We start from the raw sequence: 15,999 nt of genomic DNA, 5'->3' as shown, positions 1-15,999 counted from the left end.
TAGTCAATATTTCATCGAAACACTTATTTATATTGTTGTAGTTAATATATGTTAACATGCATTAGTTAAGCTTAAATAAAGAAGGGAAAAGGAAATAATGTCAGGCTGTTTAATTTTTCAATTTGTTGGTGCTTGATAGCAATATTGTACAAATCTGTCAAAACCACTACCATAGGAAGAGGGCAGTGCCATCAAGAGCACATTCCTCCTGAATGCATCTACAATTTTTGCTTAGCATTGCCAACTGGATCAATTGTACCCCTGTGATTTCCATTTTCACAGTGGCCAGAATTTTCCCGTTGGCATGTGGGGGCGAACGTCCCGACGTCACCACGCGCCATCGTGATATTTAGGTGGGCAGGCGCACGATGTTCTCGGATGCGCGCACGCCATTAATTAATTAATTAGTTAAGGCCCTTGAGGCAGCAATTGTCTGCAATTTTTCAGGGCCTGTGTGATCTTCAGGGTGTCGTATGGGCGCAACGGGCAGGCGGGTAGGAGACATTTGTATAAACATTATCCACGGGCGGGATAAGAGGGGTGAGTGGGGTCATGAATGTTATCTGTTAGATATTTAATTGTGAAAGTTACTGCTACTTGCCTGTGTGAACAGGAATACTTCAGACACATACCAGCTGCTTGACAGGAGTAACAGCCTCCAGGTCAGGACTCTAATGTGACGATCATTATTGGGGCCTGCAGGTTTCAGGAAGCCTTCCCTTAGGCTGGGAATGGAGTTGTGTTCTCCACTGGAGGAACCTCCTCTGAGGATGGAGGGAGGGCCAGAAGGGGGAGGAAGCCAGGAGTCCACATTCAGCCTCCAGGGGAGCCACCTCGATGGGGAGGGAGTGGCCTAGTGGTATTCTCATTGGACTAGCTGTTCAGAGACCCAGGGTAATGCTCTGGGGACCTGGGTTCAAATCACACCACAGCAGATGGTGAAATTTGAATCCAATACAAATCTGGAATTAAAGCCTGATGATGGCCATGAAACCATTGTCAATTGTTGTAAAAACCCATCTGGTTCACTAATGCCTGTTAGGGAAGGAAATCTGCCGTCCTTACCTGGCCTGGTCTACATGTGACCCCAAACCCACAGCAATGTGGTTGACTCTTAAATTCCCTATGAACAAGGGCTATTAGGGATGGGCAAGAAATGCTGGCTTGGCCAGTGATGCCTACATCCCATGAATGAATAAAAGGGACCTTTGGGAGGAGTGGCGCAGGGCCAACAGGAAGTCCAAGGTGAAAGGGACCACAGAAGATGCCACTATCCTGTTGCCAGGGTATACAGGCAGCGAAGCAGCTACCTCAATATGCTTGAGGTGCAGTGCTGAAGGAGGCTCCATCTCTCAAGGGAGGCAATCACCTCCATCTGTCAGATGATAGGCCCTGAGATCTGCGCCAACTGTGTGGGTGGGCGCCCCATGCCAGTGGCACTAAAGGTCACAGCTGCCCTCAACTTCTATGCCTCTGGCTCTTTCCAGAGGTCAGTGGGTGACCTTTGCGGAGTCTCCCAGTCAGCTGTCCACACTTGTATCAAGCAGGTGACAGACGCTCTGTTCAGACATGCATTGACTTTCATCCACTACCGTTGGGACAAGGCCAGCCAGACACAGTGAGCCAGAGGCTTCGCGGCCATTGCTGGCTTCCCCCGTGTCCAGGGTGTTATAGACTGTACACATGTGGCCATCAAGGCGCCAGCAGGTGAGCCCGGTGCCTTCGTCAACAGGAAGGGCTTCCACTCCATGAACGTGCAGATAGTGTGTGATCACAGGATGCAGATTCTACAAGTCTGTGCAAGGTACCCAGGCAGCTCTCACGATGCCTACACCTTCAGACACTCCCAGGTGCCAGGGCTCTTCAGTGCTCCAGCCCGGCTGGATGGATGGCTGCTGGGTGACAAGGGCTATCCCCTTAGAAGGTGGCACATGACGTCCCTCCACCATCCATGAACAGAAGCTGAGCAGCGGTATAATAGGAGCCACGCCTCCTCACAGGCTGTGGTGGAGATAGCCATTGGTCTTCTCAAAATGCGCCTCCAATGCCTGGACCGCTCACGGGGAACATTCCAATGCCCCCAAACCGTGTGTCGTTGATATTCGTTGCATGCTGCGGTCTTCACAATCTTGCACTGTAAAGGGGGGACGCTGTGGACAAAGAAGATGTAGTGGCTGCGGCTGCACACGATGAGTCCAGCAGTGAGTCCAAGGATGAGTATGCACAGGGAGATGCTGATGGGGTAGACACTGACTTGGGCATACTCAAGGGAGGCAGGGACACCCGACAGGCTTTAATCCAGCGAACCTTCAGTTAGAACACCACAGATGGACGTCCAGGACAAGCTTGGGCTGCAAGCTCTATATTCGATACCTGAGTGCAAAATCTGCCTGGCTCGGAACATTAACTAAGGGTCTTGTTAATAAAGCTGAATGTCCCACAAATCACTCATAACATTATTGGTAACCATCCACCTGCTGAAGAAAAGGGGTACCCTCAGCCATGGTGACATATCTGAATTTAATATTACAACCAAAGGAACTTAAGAGAACAAAATGACAAAGAAGTTCAACATCACACCAACTCATAAAGACCTTGTTGCGGGCCAACACAAAAGCACCAGTGATAAACCCATGGTGTGCCTAAGGTGTGTTATGAACCTTCAGCTAGCATATCACAGATGAACCTTCAACACACGCTAGGTCAATAGGCTCCATACTCGATACCTGAGTGCTAAATCTGCCTGGATAGGAACATTAACTAAGGCCCTTGTCAATAAAGCTCAATGTCAAACAGCTCACTCATAACATCATGGGTTCCCGTGCACATGCAGAAGTAAGAAATTACCCTGAGGCATGGTTACATAACAAAATTTAATGAGATTACAAAAGTAACTTCAGAAACTAAAAAAGTGTTGCACATCACACCAAGTCTTAAATGAATTAATATGGGGCAATGCAAAAGCACTGGTGAGAAACCCGTGGTGTGCCTAATGTGCCTTAAATTTACACTTACGGGTGCTACATCTAGGTGCTGTCCCCTCGCTGGCACTGGCATCTGAGGCAGCCTGCTCACTGTGCTGTCCTGTTGGCCTCAATGACCTGGTAGATGTCCTCTGGCCCGTGGAGCCTGTGCTGGCTCCGCCTAGGAGGGAGCGGCCAATTCCACAGCTGGCATCTCCCCAGTCGCCGCAGCCTCACCGGATGCCACTGTCACTGGCAGAGGGGCAGAGGAGCTGCTGTCCTCATCCGAACCGCCCTGAGAAGAGCCCACAGAGACGACAGGCAGCTACTGCATTGACATGAGGTCGCTTCGGACCTCCCTGCTCAACGTAAGATGGATGGGCACCGAGCAGGGATACTTGGTGCCCAAACCATCTCCCACACTGGCAATGACTAGCTGAGGTCAATGCCGCTGTGAGGGCATGCAGGTCCAAGCACAACCCCAGGAAGCCCTGATTGTTCTCCTGGAGAAGCCTCTCCATAAGAGTCGCCACTCTCTCCATGTAGGAAACATGGCACTCAGCCATGAGGCTCATTGCATCAGTGATGCTCTGCGTGGACTCCTCCAGCACAGGCACCATGCCACGCATTGCCTCATGTATCTCCGTCAGATCCTCCCGCATATCCTGCTGCACTTCCAGCACTTGCTGCCTCATGGATGACTCCAGTGGCGCATCATCAGCCACCGACCGAGCATGTACCTGGTCCCCAGCAGTCCTCTGACTGCCGCCCTGGGCACTTTCTGTCTCTGCCCGCACCACAAGCGAGTGTGAAGTGCCCTCATTGCCATGCCCTGGGACACAAGCCAAAGATCCGGTTCCCACCAAGGTTCTAGTATCTGCTCTGGTGCCTGGCTGGCAGAGATGGTGTGACACTGGTGAGTCGATTTACTCTGTGCCCTCAGGTGTGAGAGGTGGACCCTCTGCATCCTCCTCCCGGCCCTGCTCTGGTGATGCTGAAAGGGAGAACAAAGACATTTGATTAGTTACAGTGCAGACAATGTCAATTTGCATGCCGGCCCCCTGGATCATTATGCGCTCATCCTTCCATAAGCAATGGTCAACCCATGTTGCAAACTTCAATCACTGAATATTCAGCACTGCCATGGCTGTTGGGAGAACAATGGTGACCTCCGTGCTGGGCAAACATACCTACCTGTGGGACTCCAGCCTCACTGCCCCCGGTGGACCTGGGCGCATGGCACCTCTCAAGATCCATGGCCTGCGGTTCAAAAGGAGTCAAGATGGCCAACTGGGCCTGGCCTCCATCAGTCCACATCCACTCAGCATGATTGTCTGTGGTCTTCTCCTGAAAAGGAGAGAAGAGCATTGATTAGTCCAGCCCGTACCTAGATTCCCATTGCATCCCTGCCAACCAAACCAGAATGGGACATTGCAGGGGTTTAGTTCTTCGTTATCCTGCAGCTGCTGCACACTCACCCAAACAAGCCAAGGCTGATGCCCCCACCTTGCCCAAATGCTGCCTCCTTCACAGGTGGCACCACAAGGTATAACCTTGCAAAGTAAGGAGGCACAAGCATGTGGAACGCAAAGACCAGCAGATGGATTGGTGCCCTGCCACCTGGAAGCTCTCCTCCCAGCATGTTAGCACCCAGACTCTGACATGCTTCCCAGTTCCAGCACTCTGCCTAGGTGCAGATCCTTGAGTTTCACCCCCATTCTATACTCTGGGTGTCAGTTTCACACATGGTGCAGGTGCAGAACCCATCTTAGCTCAATCCTCTCAGGGTGAACCAGTCATGGGCAACCTCTGCTGTCACACCCAGTGAGGGATACATGCCTTGAAGGATTCAATGCCGTAACTGTACTCAGAGTTTCTGGGTGTGGGGGGGTTGTGGTGGTCGGGGTTGGGAGGAAAGGGTGACGGCTGCATTAAGTTACCTCAGCCAATATGGTACTCACCCTTCCCGAGCGCAGGAGGTTCATTGAACCTTTTACAGCACTGGGCCCATGTGCGCTTCACCACATCATGGAAGCTCACACTCTCGGCCACCTCCTCCCATGTATGTTTGGTCAGGTGGGGAGGCATCTGCCTCCTGTCCCTCGGAAGCAGGATCTCCCACCATACTGCCACCTCCTCCAAGAGGGCAGCTAGGCATTCATCCAAGAACCAAGGGGCATACTGCCCCGCTGGCCTACCCTCTGGTCTGGCCTGCCCCGCTGGCCTAACCTCTGGTCTGGCCTGCCCCGCTGGCTTATCCCTTGGCCTGCCTGCCCCATTGGCCTACCCTCCAGACTTGCGTGTTGAACAGAAGCCCTCTGCTGAGCCATTCTGCCAGCCATTCTGAGCAGCCTTGCAAAGGCTGCCAGGCTTTCGTTTAAACAGGCCACCGGGTCGGCATTGGACCCAGCAGTCTGCGCATGCCTGCCACCGCCAGCCCATTCCCGCTATCCTCAGGAGTCAAGAAATATGCTGAGCGGGCCTTAATTGGCCCACCCTTGTAAAATGGTGGCGTGGACCTGATCGCGGGCGGTGATTGGGTCCGTGCCTGCTCCCGCTCAGCCTGCCTGACATGGGGAATATTCTCCCCTGTGCTGTGATGATACAGAATTTATTCTGCAGAATATTTTCTTTAAATTATTATGGTTGCAGCTATCATTGGCAACTGGCAAGACTGGCACTTGTTGCCGATCCCTTGTCACCCTTGAAAATATGGTGATAATAACCCCCCCACCCCTTAAACCAGCTTATATTTCATCCTTTTCCTATTTTTACTTAGTTCTGTTGAAGGGTCATGAAGACTCGAAACTTCAACTGTGCTCTTCTCCGCTGATGCTGCCAGACCTGCTGAGTTTTTTCAGGTACTTCTGTTTCTGTTTTGATATGGTGGTAATACTTTTTTTTGATCTGCTGTGGTACATGTGATGATAGTACCCCCACTGCACTGTGAGCTTGGATGTTCTAGATGATGAAACAGGTTGACTCCAATATTGGCATCTTCTCCAAGGCCATGAGCATCATAAAAGCCTTTAGGATACTTTGGAGTGTAATAATGATTCATTGTGTACCAGATCACTGATTGATCACAAACACAGGCTCTTTAGGCCATACTTACAGGATGGAAGTGCAGGACTTCAAAAAATAATAGCAATGTTTAAAACATAATGGGCCAAATTTTGCTGTAACAAGGCATCTAATAGCATCTGCCATTAGTTAGATTTTCCCTGCATCCTTCAGCTCATACATTAAGTTGGTGAAAGTGCATGCTTATAATGTCACAGCGAGGGGAACAGAGTCCTGGATGTACAGGGAAGGGGACAGTGTATCATCTTAACTAATCAGATTGAAGGATTGAGAAATAAACAGTGGAAAGGATTGAAAAGGAAGTGCGAATTAGAGTGGCTGAATTCAATGTCAATTCAGGAACAGAATAAAAAATAAGGAGAGGGAAAGAAAGGCTAGATTAAAAGAGTAGAAAAAGACAGAAAGAGAAGTAACTCTTTTAACATTTTAAATTTGAAGATTTTAAAATCTTCAACAACATTTAATACTGAAGGAATGAGATTTCACACTTATAATAGTTCATTTTCAGTGCCCAGGGAGTTTGATTAGCAACAATTAACAATTATTGCATTGTTAAACGGGTACTTAGCCTTGTCAAGACTTAACTTTCTGTGCCGTGTGTATTTTGTATCTACTGGGCATATGCACTAACTTCATGGCATTCAATGCTTTTCAATTACGAAGCACATGATGAGATACCATCTTCATAAAGCTAATGGTGGAGTGCCAGGAACTAGCTCTGAAGAAGAGCCATATGGACTAGAAACATTAACTCTGTTTTTCTCTCCACAGATGCTGTTAAACCTGCTGAGTTTTCCCAGCATTTTCTGTTTTTGTTTCAGGAATTTTTGGATATTGGCATTTAACCATGCCTCTGCCCCTGACCTGAAGTTGCTGCACCTAAAGTTGTTATACTATTTCTGCACCTGAAGTTGTTACATTATTTATGTGTAAGCAATGGCGATCATTAACCTCACTAAGAGCAAATTCGAGCCTATAATATTATTTTGGAAAAACTTAAATATTATTATTGACGGCTGGTTTGATACATTAAGGTACAGTTTAACACTCTATGGTTAGCTTTAGAGTCATTGAGGAAATCAGTAGACCATTGAGCAATAAAAGCTGGCATTGTAATGATATTATGGAGAGCTCATTAATAGTCCAAAGCTTTTTTACACAGTAATTGAGAAACTCTATAGAGCCATTTAAAGAAAAAGCAGGAACCAGAAAGCAAATGTCATCACATCCTGGAAAATGTAGGGGTGTGTGTGTGTGCGCGTGTGTGCATGCATGTGTGTGTGTGTGTATTTGGGAGGGCTATAAGGTAGATATTTATAATGTTAGTCAGTAAATAATGTACATCAGGGTAGGCGGATTGAACTGTCACTTTCTGGCAATACCAAATCCAGCACAACCTAACAAAAACAGGCACAGTCAGAATCTAACTAGCTCTCTAAAACGCATATTTCACTATTTGCCAGCTTTAATTGCCTTTTTAAAAGAGGTATTTTACGACCTGCCAAGTTCAAATTTTTCTGAAGGATCACGAGGACTCGAAACGTCAACTGTGCTCTTCTCCGCCGATGCTGCCAGACCTGCTGAGTTTTTCCAGGTATTTCTGTTTCTGTTTTTGTTTTGAATTTCCAGCATCTGCAGTTTTTTGTTTTTGTTTTTATCTCAGATTTTTCTGTCTCTTTCTCCATTTTCTTTCACCAACACTCTGCCAAACACAAAACATTTGGCATTACACCTAAAACAATTGGCGGAATTCCTTAGAAACTAATTGCAATCAAAAATGAAGATGTGAACCAAATCAAACAAAGAACCACACAAGCAAGGTTAAAATAACAACAGGGCTAACACTTAGCATGCATGCCTCTGAAAAGCTTTTAATGGACATTGTTTATTGAGGGACCAGCTAATAGGAAAGGTAATTTATTGCCCAATTTGTAGTTCTGCTCTGTTCAACTAAAAAGAGAGTAGTTTGGTTGACTCTAAAAGAGTTAAAAAGAGCATAGTGGTGTTGTCACTACTCTCATAATCCAGAGACCCAGGGTAATGCTCTGGGGACCCGGGTTTGAATCATGCCATGGGAGATGGTGGATTTGAATTCTATAAAAATCTGGAATTAAAAATCTGATGATGGATGACCATTGTTGATTTTTGTAAAAATCCATCAGATTCACTAATGTCCTTTAGGGTAGGAAGTCTGTCATCATTACTTGGTCTGACCTACACATGACTCCAGACCCACAGCAATGTGGTTGACCCCTGAAATTGGCCAGCAAGCCACTCAGTTGTAACAAACCACTGCAAAGTCACTAAAAAGGAATGAAACCGGACGGTCCAACTGGCATCAACCTGGGCACCGGAAACGACAACGGCAATCTCAGCCCTGTCGACCCTACAAAGCCCTCCTTACTAACATCTGGGGGCTAGCGCCAAAATTGGGAGAGCTGTCTCACAAACTAGTCAAATAACAGCCGAACATAACCATCCTCAGGGAATCACACCTTACAGATAATGTCCCAGACACCACCGTCAACATCCCACCGGCAAGACAGGCCCAGCAGAAGTGGCGGCACAGTGGTATACAGTCAGGAGGGAATTGCCCTGGGAACCTCAACATTAATTTCAGACTCCATGAAGTCTCATGGCATGGAAACCCCCTGCTGATTACCACGTACCGCCCTCCCTCAGATGATGAATCAGTGCTCCTCCATGTTGAACAGCACTTGGAGGAAGCACTAAGGATGACAAGGGCACAGAATGTACTCTGGGTGGGGGACTTCAAAGTCCATCACAAGGGTCGTTGGTAGCACCACTGCCAATTGAGCTGGCCAAGTCCTAAAGGACATAGCTGCTAGACTGGGTCTGCAGCAGGTGGTGAGGCAACCAACAAGAGGGAAAAACATACTTGACCTCATCATCACCAGCCTGTCTGCTTCTGTCCATGACAGTATCGGTAGGAGTGACCACTGCATAGTCATTTTGGAGACAAAGTCCTGCTTTCATATTGAGGATATACTCCATCTTGTTGTGTGGCACTACCACCGTGCTAAATGGGATAGAGTTCGAACAGATCTAGCAACTCAAGCCTGGGCATCCATGAGGCGCTGTGGGCCATCAGCAGCAGCAGAATTGTACTCGAACATAATCTGTAACCTCATGGCCTGGCATATCGCCCACTCTACCATTACCATCAAGCCAGGGGATCAACCCTGGTTCAATGAAGAGTGCAGGAGGACATGCCAGGAGCAGCAGCAGGCATACTTAAAAATGAGGTGTCAACCTCAAGAAGCTATAAAACAGGACTACCTGAGTGCCAAACAGCATAAGCAGCAAGTGATAGACAGAGCTAAGCGATCCCACAACCAACGGATCGGACCTAAGCTCTACAGTCCTGCCACGTCCAGTCATGAGTGGTAGTGGACAATTAAACAACTTTCTGGAGTGGTCCCTCATAGGCAGGCACTCTAGGGGAGATTGTGGCATAGTGGTAATGTCACTAGACTGTGTGATCCAGAGGTCCAGGCAAATGCTCTTGGGGCATGGGTACAAATCACACCATGGCAGCTGATGGAATTTAACTTCAATTTAATTAACTCAATTCTTTAAAGAAAAAAAATCTGGAATTAAAATCCAGTTTCAGTAATGGTGACCATGAAACTATCATTGATTGTCGCAAAAACCCATCTGGTTCACTAATGTCCTTTAGGGAAAGAAATCTGCTGTCCTTACCCATGCTGGCCTACACGTGACTCCAGATCTATAGCAATGCAGTTGACTCTTAACTGCTGTCAAGGACAATTAGGGATAGGCAACAAATGCTGGCCTTATCAGGACGCCCACATCTGATGAAAGAATATTTTAAAAACTCCACCCGATCATGGAACCTGGCATTGGGCATGGGGTTGGCCACTGAAAGCCATACCCCTGCCTTTGCCTCCAAGCCTCCTCACCACTCTCCCGTGATCCCTACCTCACATGGGACCTCATCCTGCCATCACTCACCCTTGGCCTGGGCCTCCACTTTGATTCTGGACTTTGGATGGCTGCAGTGCTGCCATCGCTCCCACTGGTCTTCTGCTGCTCAATACCCCAATTGCAGGGAAGGCTCGCTGGTGACCACTTAAGTGCCTGAAGGGCATTTAATTCTGTCGGGCCTTCCTCACAGAACTAACAAGAGTTCCCTGCAGGCTCTCTGGCTGAGACAAGAACACAAGAAATAGGAGCAGGAGTATACCATATGGCCTGTTGAGCCTGCTCCACCATTCAATATGATCATGGCTGATCTTGGGCTTGAACTCCATTTTCCCATCTGCTCTCCTATTCTTAATCCCCTGAGACCAAAAATCTATCTCAGCCTTAAATGTATTCAACGATGGAGCATCCACAACCGTCTGGGGTAGAGAATTCCAAAGATTCACAACCCTTTGAGATAAGTAATTTCTCCTCATCTCGGTCCTAAATGGCCAGCCCCTTATCCTGAGGCTGTTTTAGATTCCCTGAGCAGCGGAAACAATCCATCAGCATCGATTCTATCAAGCCCCTTCTGAATTTTGTAGGTTTCTTTGAGATCGCCTCTCATTCTTCTAAACTCCAGGGAATAAGCCCAATTTATTTAGCCTCTCATTATAGGACAACTCACTCATCCCAGGGACCAATTTAGTGAACCTTTGATGTACTGCCTCCAATGCAATATCCTTTCCTAAATGTGGAGACCAAAACTGCACACAATCAGCTTGACAAAATCCCAACCACTTCGAATACGTGACCAAAAATGAATGAGTATTAAAAGAAAACCAGACCAAATGAAGGCTACATATGTCTTCTTCGTCCGTCTTATTATGTTATTATCGATCTAGATTCATAAAATGACACCCGGTGATGTCAAGCGTGTGTCCCGACATCACCACACGTCATTTAGATTTTCAGTTCGGTGGGCGCGCAGCCAAGTCAGAGCTGCCTCAGGAAGATTTCTGCGCTCTATCGCATGCATGTGTGAAACAACGCACACCCGACTCAGGGACCCCACCCCCGCTCCGCCCGAACACAGAGCGCAAAGCACTTCTGGGTGCGCGTCATGCTGGGTGGAGCTTAATTAGCCCGCCTACGTAAAATGGTGGGGTAGACCCGATTGGGGGCACCCTCGCGCATCGGAGATCATCACGCGCCCACCAAACGAAATATCGCAATGGCGCGCGGTAACGTCAGGACACTCGCCCGACGTCACCACGTGTCATTTTACATGGCAGCGTGCGGGTCCCACCCCTGCATGCGAACGGGAAAATTCTGCCCCTGATGTCATGAAAGGTGCTGTTTCAACACATGTCCTTCCTTTTTTCATTGTTGTGTAATATAATGTTAACATTTAAAGGCATTTTTATTTCTTTATACTGAGATCTCAAATATTGATATTCAAATAAACAGATAAAAACTCAGTTTCAATAAGTTTATGCACTTTTTACGCATAATCGTGTTTACTTTTAACAATACCAAAGGGTGCTTTACCTCTCCCAAAGGGTGCCTTACCTCTCCGAAAGGTGACTCAGGACCATTTCCAATGGGGTACCTTACATCTCCAAGTGGGCACTCGGGCTATCTAAATGAATCCACCAAGTTCAGATCAGCTCTTAGTTGATCTAATCTACACTCGCTGGGTTTAGCACTCCTGGCCTACCAAAATCCCACTTCAGTGGAGGCAGCTAGTGATTTAAGTGGCTAGCTGCCTCTGTAAACTGTGCACGTGTGAACCCCGGCTGGACTCCAGTTACCCCACCCCCAGGGTGTTCAGGGTGGGGCTTAGGATTTCGCGGCTCATCCACCATTTTTGCCACAAGAGCAAGGCTCTCTGTCGAGGCAAAAACCTGGGCTTAAATATTCTAAGCATTATTGTTCATATTAGGTAAAGAAACAAGAAAAAACTAAACAGAACTTATATTGATTTTGTTTTACCTTTTTGACTAAAAGTGCATAATAAATGACAGAGTAGACAATAGATACCCATGACAATCTGCAAGCAAGAATCTTACTTCAAAGTTCAGGTGAGTTATAAATTGTTGACGTTTTGCAATTGCATTTTAAAGTGTCAGTTGAAACCCTCTATAGCACTGGTGCCTTATAACCTTCCATTATTCCCTTAATTCTCTGAAAATATATGCTTGTAACTTTTAATTTTTGTTTTTCTGAATTAAATATTGCATGGATTTATAACAATCCCAACACCAACGTGACAGATGTATGTAGTTTTGCCACAGATAGCTTCATGGAGTTCAAACCAATTGCAAGAACAAAGCATCACAGGCCGATCAGAGCACCTGCAAAACCTATGCATTCAGTTTCCGGTCAAGCACTTAAATTGGTACATAATTGGTATAACTGATGAAAATTCTTTAGTCCTGCTGTGAAGTGTGCAAAACTTGCACTTAATGATTCCCATAAAAATATAGAAAGACCTGATTTACCAACAAGGAATATTCTCAAAAAGGAAACCTCTGGTGTGAGATATATTGGCTGAGAAACTGCTGTTGGCAATATTAGCACAAGAGTTTAACATGTTTGGATGAAATTACTTTGACTGTATTTCAATGCAGGCCCTAACTCGTTAATTTTAAATAGGTTAAGAGTTTTGCTAAAATCATGGATCAAGAAATTATTCTAAGTCTTTGCTAACATCAGCAACAATAATGTCAATGCTATTTTGTTGTTCTGGTTAAAAGGAAAGCAATAACTCAGGCAGCACGATATAGCCCCACTTGTCAGTCATAAGAAATCAATGGACTTAGTGATGCATGTTACAATTGCTTGGTAACTTCAGCTGTACGAGAGTAAATATCGATGGATTGGCCCAGCAGCCCATATAAAAGATATAATCCAAAGATTACAACAATAAGATTAAATATTACTAGTTGATCTGTTGTGTTATTGCACACAGGAAATCATGACCAAGGGTATTGTCTAGCTCTAGTGGAAGGTGAAAAGGAAGAGAGAACAGGAGGGGAGATGAGAGAAGGGGTATGGAAGAGAGTGAAAGGAAAAGAGAGAGGGAGGATAGAGACAGAGAGAAAGAGAATGGAAATGGAGGAGGGAAGGCAGGTTGAGAAGGGCATGAAGAAGAGAGAAAGAAATAGGGATGGGAAGTGGGTGCAGGGACTAGGAAGAGGAAGATGGGAAGAGAAAAGGAGGCAGGAGAAAGAAAAGGGGAGGAGCTTTAAGGGGAAAAGGATGAATGGACAAAATGGAGGAATTGGTGGGTTTGTTATTGACTAGTGATTCATCTGAATCACAGATACAGCAAAAGATGCCGTAAATCCAGATTATAGGGAAGAAGTTCTACAAAAGGCAACTGATTCTATAACTTGAAGATGAGGTAACATAGCAAAATTTTCAGTGTGGATGCAGTTCAGCACCTGTAATGCTCTTAGAGAGAATCTTGCTCTTCGATCAGCGTGTTGTTCGCTCAACCTTGGATAGCTGGACATTTTGGCAATAAGAAATGAATGACATCTTGGATGAGTCAATATAAGATTGCCACAAGGAGATCAAGTAAAGAGTTTAGCTGACGTTCCTTTGCACAGAGAATGTGGAACTCACTCTCACATGGAGTGGTTGCAGCAGATAGCACTGATACATTTAAGGGCAGGCTTGATCCAAACACGAGGGAGGAGAGTAAGAGCTGTGGTATGGAAGAAGCAATGAGTGCATGGAGGCACTCGTGGAGAATAAACATTGGCATTGATCAGTTGGACTGTTTTCGGAGCAGTCGATTCTGTGTAATTATGCATGCATGAAAAAAAATGCTTGCAAAACTATATAAATAGACAAGACCATCAGAAATAAGTTTTCCAAATTCATTTACATTGGCCCACACCCTTTGACTTATTAAGCAGTAAGAAATGCAAATATTTTTGTGTTGTACATTAGTGCCAACTTCTCCTCTGGCACTGACAAATTTCATAAATAGTTCTAATCACAAGATCATAGTCCCTGGGGTTGCCAATTGTGATTAAATGTATTCCTGGAGGTTTCATCACATGACTTCCCCCCACCCTCCAGCCACTTGTCAGCCAAACACCCATCTTTGTCACGCACTGCCTTCCTACGCCAATTGGAAAGCAAAAAGACTCATTATCCAATTGGATGATGATTGACTGTCAACCAAACAGCCTTTTTTTCATCCCCATTTTAAATATTTTTATATCTGATAAAGGAAAATATTCAAAGAAAAAATAAAACATTTCTTTATGTCACAAGTGATTTCTCTCCTGGATTATAAACAGCAGTGTCCTGGAGATTTATCTTCAATTCCTGGAGACTCCAGGCATATCCTACAGGGTTGGCAACTATAATAGTTACAATTCCAAAGGGGGCGATTTGGTCCATTGTGTCTGTGTTGAAATAGGATATAAAATTAAAGGTCGCAAATATTAAACAATGTGTTACAAACAATTAATTTGCAAGCAATCCCAACAAATTGATAATGATAAAAGTATGTTCATGCCATTTGCACTTTGTTTCCGACAGGGGATGAGAGATAAACTGAAACTCCCAAATCCCCTTCCCTTCTGTCCATAACCAGTGTAGCTTATTTTTGAAAAGGTCAACTTAAAAGTCACCAGCAGCAAACTTTTGTGACTTTAAACAAGGGGGATTGCTTATTCACGCACTCACCCTGGAAGGTCTAATGCTACGCAATAACACATCATAAACCTAAGAAAAATACAATTAAAGAAGGTAGCACACTTCAGCAAGTATTAAAAAACCAAACAGAATAGTTATCCGTCCACGTCTTTGAGAGTCCAGTGAAAGAGGGAACTTATCCTAATCTGGAATCCTAGTTCAGGTAAATTCAGATGGCTGGAGTCAGATCCAGATTAACTTCAGGTTTCCTTCAAAGGGAAGGCTGTTCAGTAGGTCGTGTAGGTAGGCACTGGTGGCTGTTGAAACCAGAGGTCCAGTTTCTTTACAGGTGAACCTGGAGCTTTTTGGAAACAGACTGGAGGAGGCTTTTTAAAAGACACCAGAACCTCACAGTTCTTGAAAGGCAAGATGGCACAGCCTTTCTCTAAAGCTATGGTATTGTTGATCATCAAAGGACCATCCTCTGCCATTTCCACCAACTCCAGCATGATGCCACCACCAAACACATCTTCCCTTCACTCCCCCGGCGGCATTCCGCAGGGATTGTTCCCTCTGGGACACCCTGGTCCACTCCTCCATCACCCCCTACACCTCAACCTCCTCTCACGGCACTTTCCCATGCAACCACAGAAGGTGCAACACCTACCCCTTTACTTCCCCTCTCCTCACCGTCCAAGGGCCCAAACACTCCTTTCAAGTGAAGCAGCATTTCACTTGCACTTCCCTCAATTTAGTCTACTGCATTCGCTGCTCCCAATGTGGTTTCCTCTACATTGGAGAGACCAAATGTAGACTGGGTGACCGCTTTGCGGAACATCTTCGGTCTGTCCGCACGCATGACCCAGACCTCCCTGTCGCTTGCCATTTCAACACACCACCCTGCTCTCATGCCCACATGTCCATCCTTGGCCTGCTGCAATGTTCCAGTGAAGCTCAACGCAAACTGGAGGAACAGCACCTCATCTTCCGACTAGGCACTTTACGGACTGAATATTGAGTTCAACAACTTTAGATCATGAACTCTCTCCTCCATCCCCACCCCCTTTCCAATCTCCCCTTTTCCAATAATTTATATATATTTTTCTTTTCCCACCTATTTCCATTATTTTTAAATGTATTTCCATCCATTGTTTTATCTCTACCCTTTAGCCTATTTATATCCCTTCCCCCCACCCCATCCCCACTAGGGCTATCTGTCCCTTGCTCGTCCTGCTTTCTACCCTTAATGTCACCATTAGCACATTCCTTAGCTAATATCACCACCGTCAACGCCTCTTTGTCCTTTTGTCTATGACATCTTTTGGCAATCTCCACCTATCACTGGCCC

This window comes from Cetorhinus maximus, chromosome 18 (assembly GCF_964194155.1).
Source record: "Cetorhinus maximus chromosome 18, sCetMax3.hap1.1, whole genome shotgun sequence".
NCBI classification, from domain to species: Eukaryota; Metazoa; Chordata; class Chondrichthyes; order Lamniformes; family Cetorhinidae; genus Cetorhinus; species Cetorhinus maximus.
The sequence above is the reverse complement of the archived record's forward strand: the minus strand, read 5'-3'. Positions refer to the sequence as shown.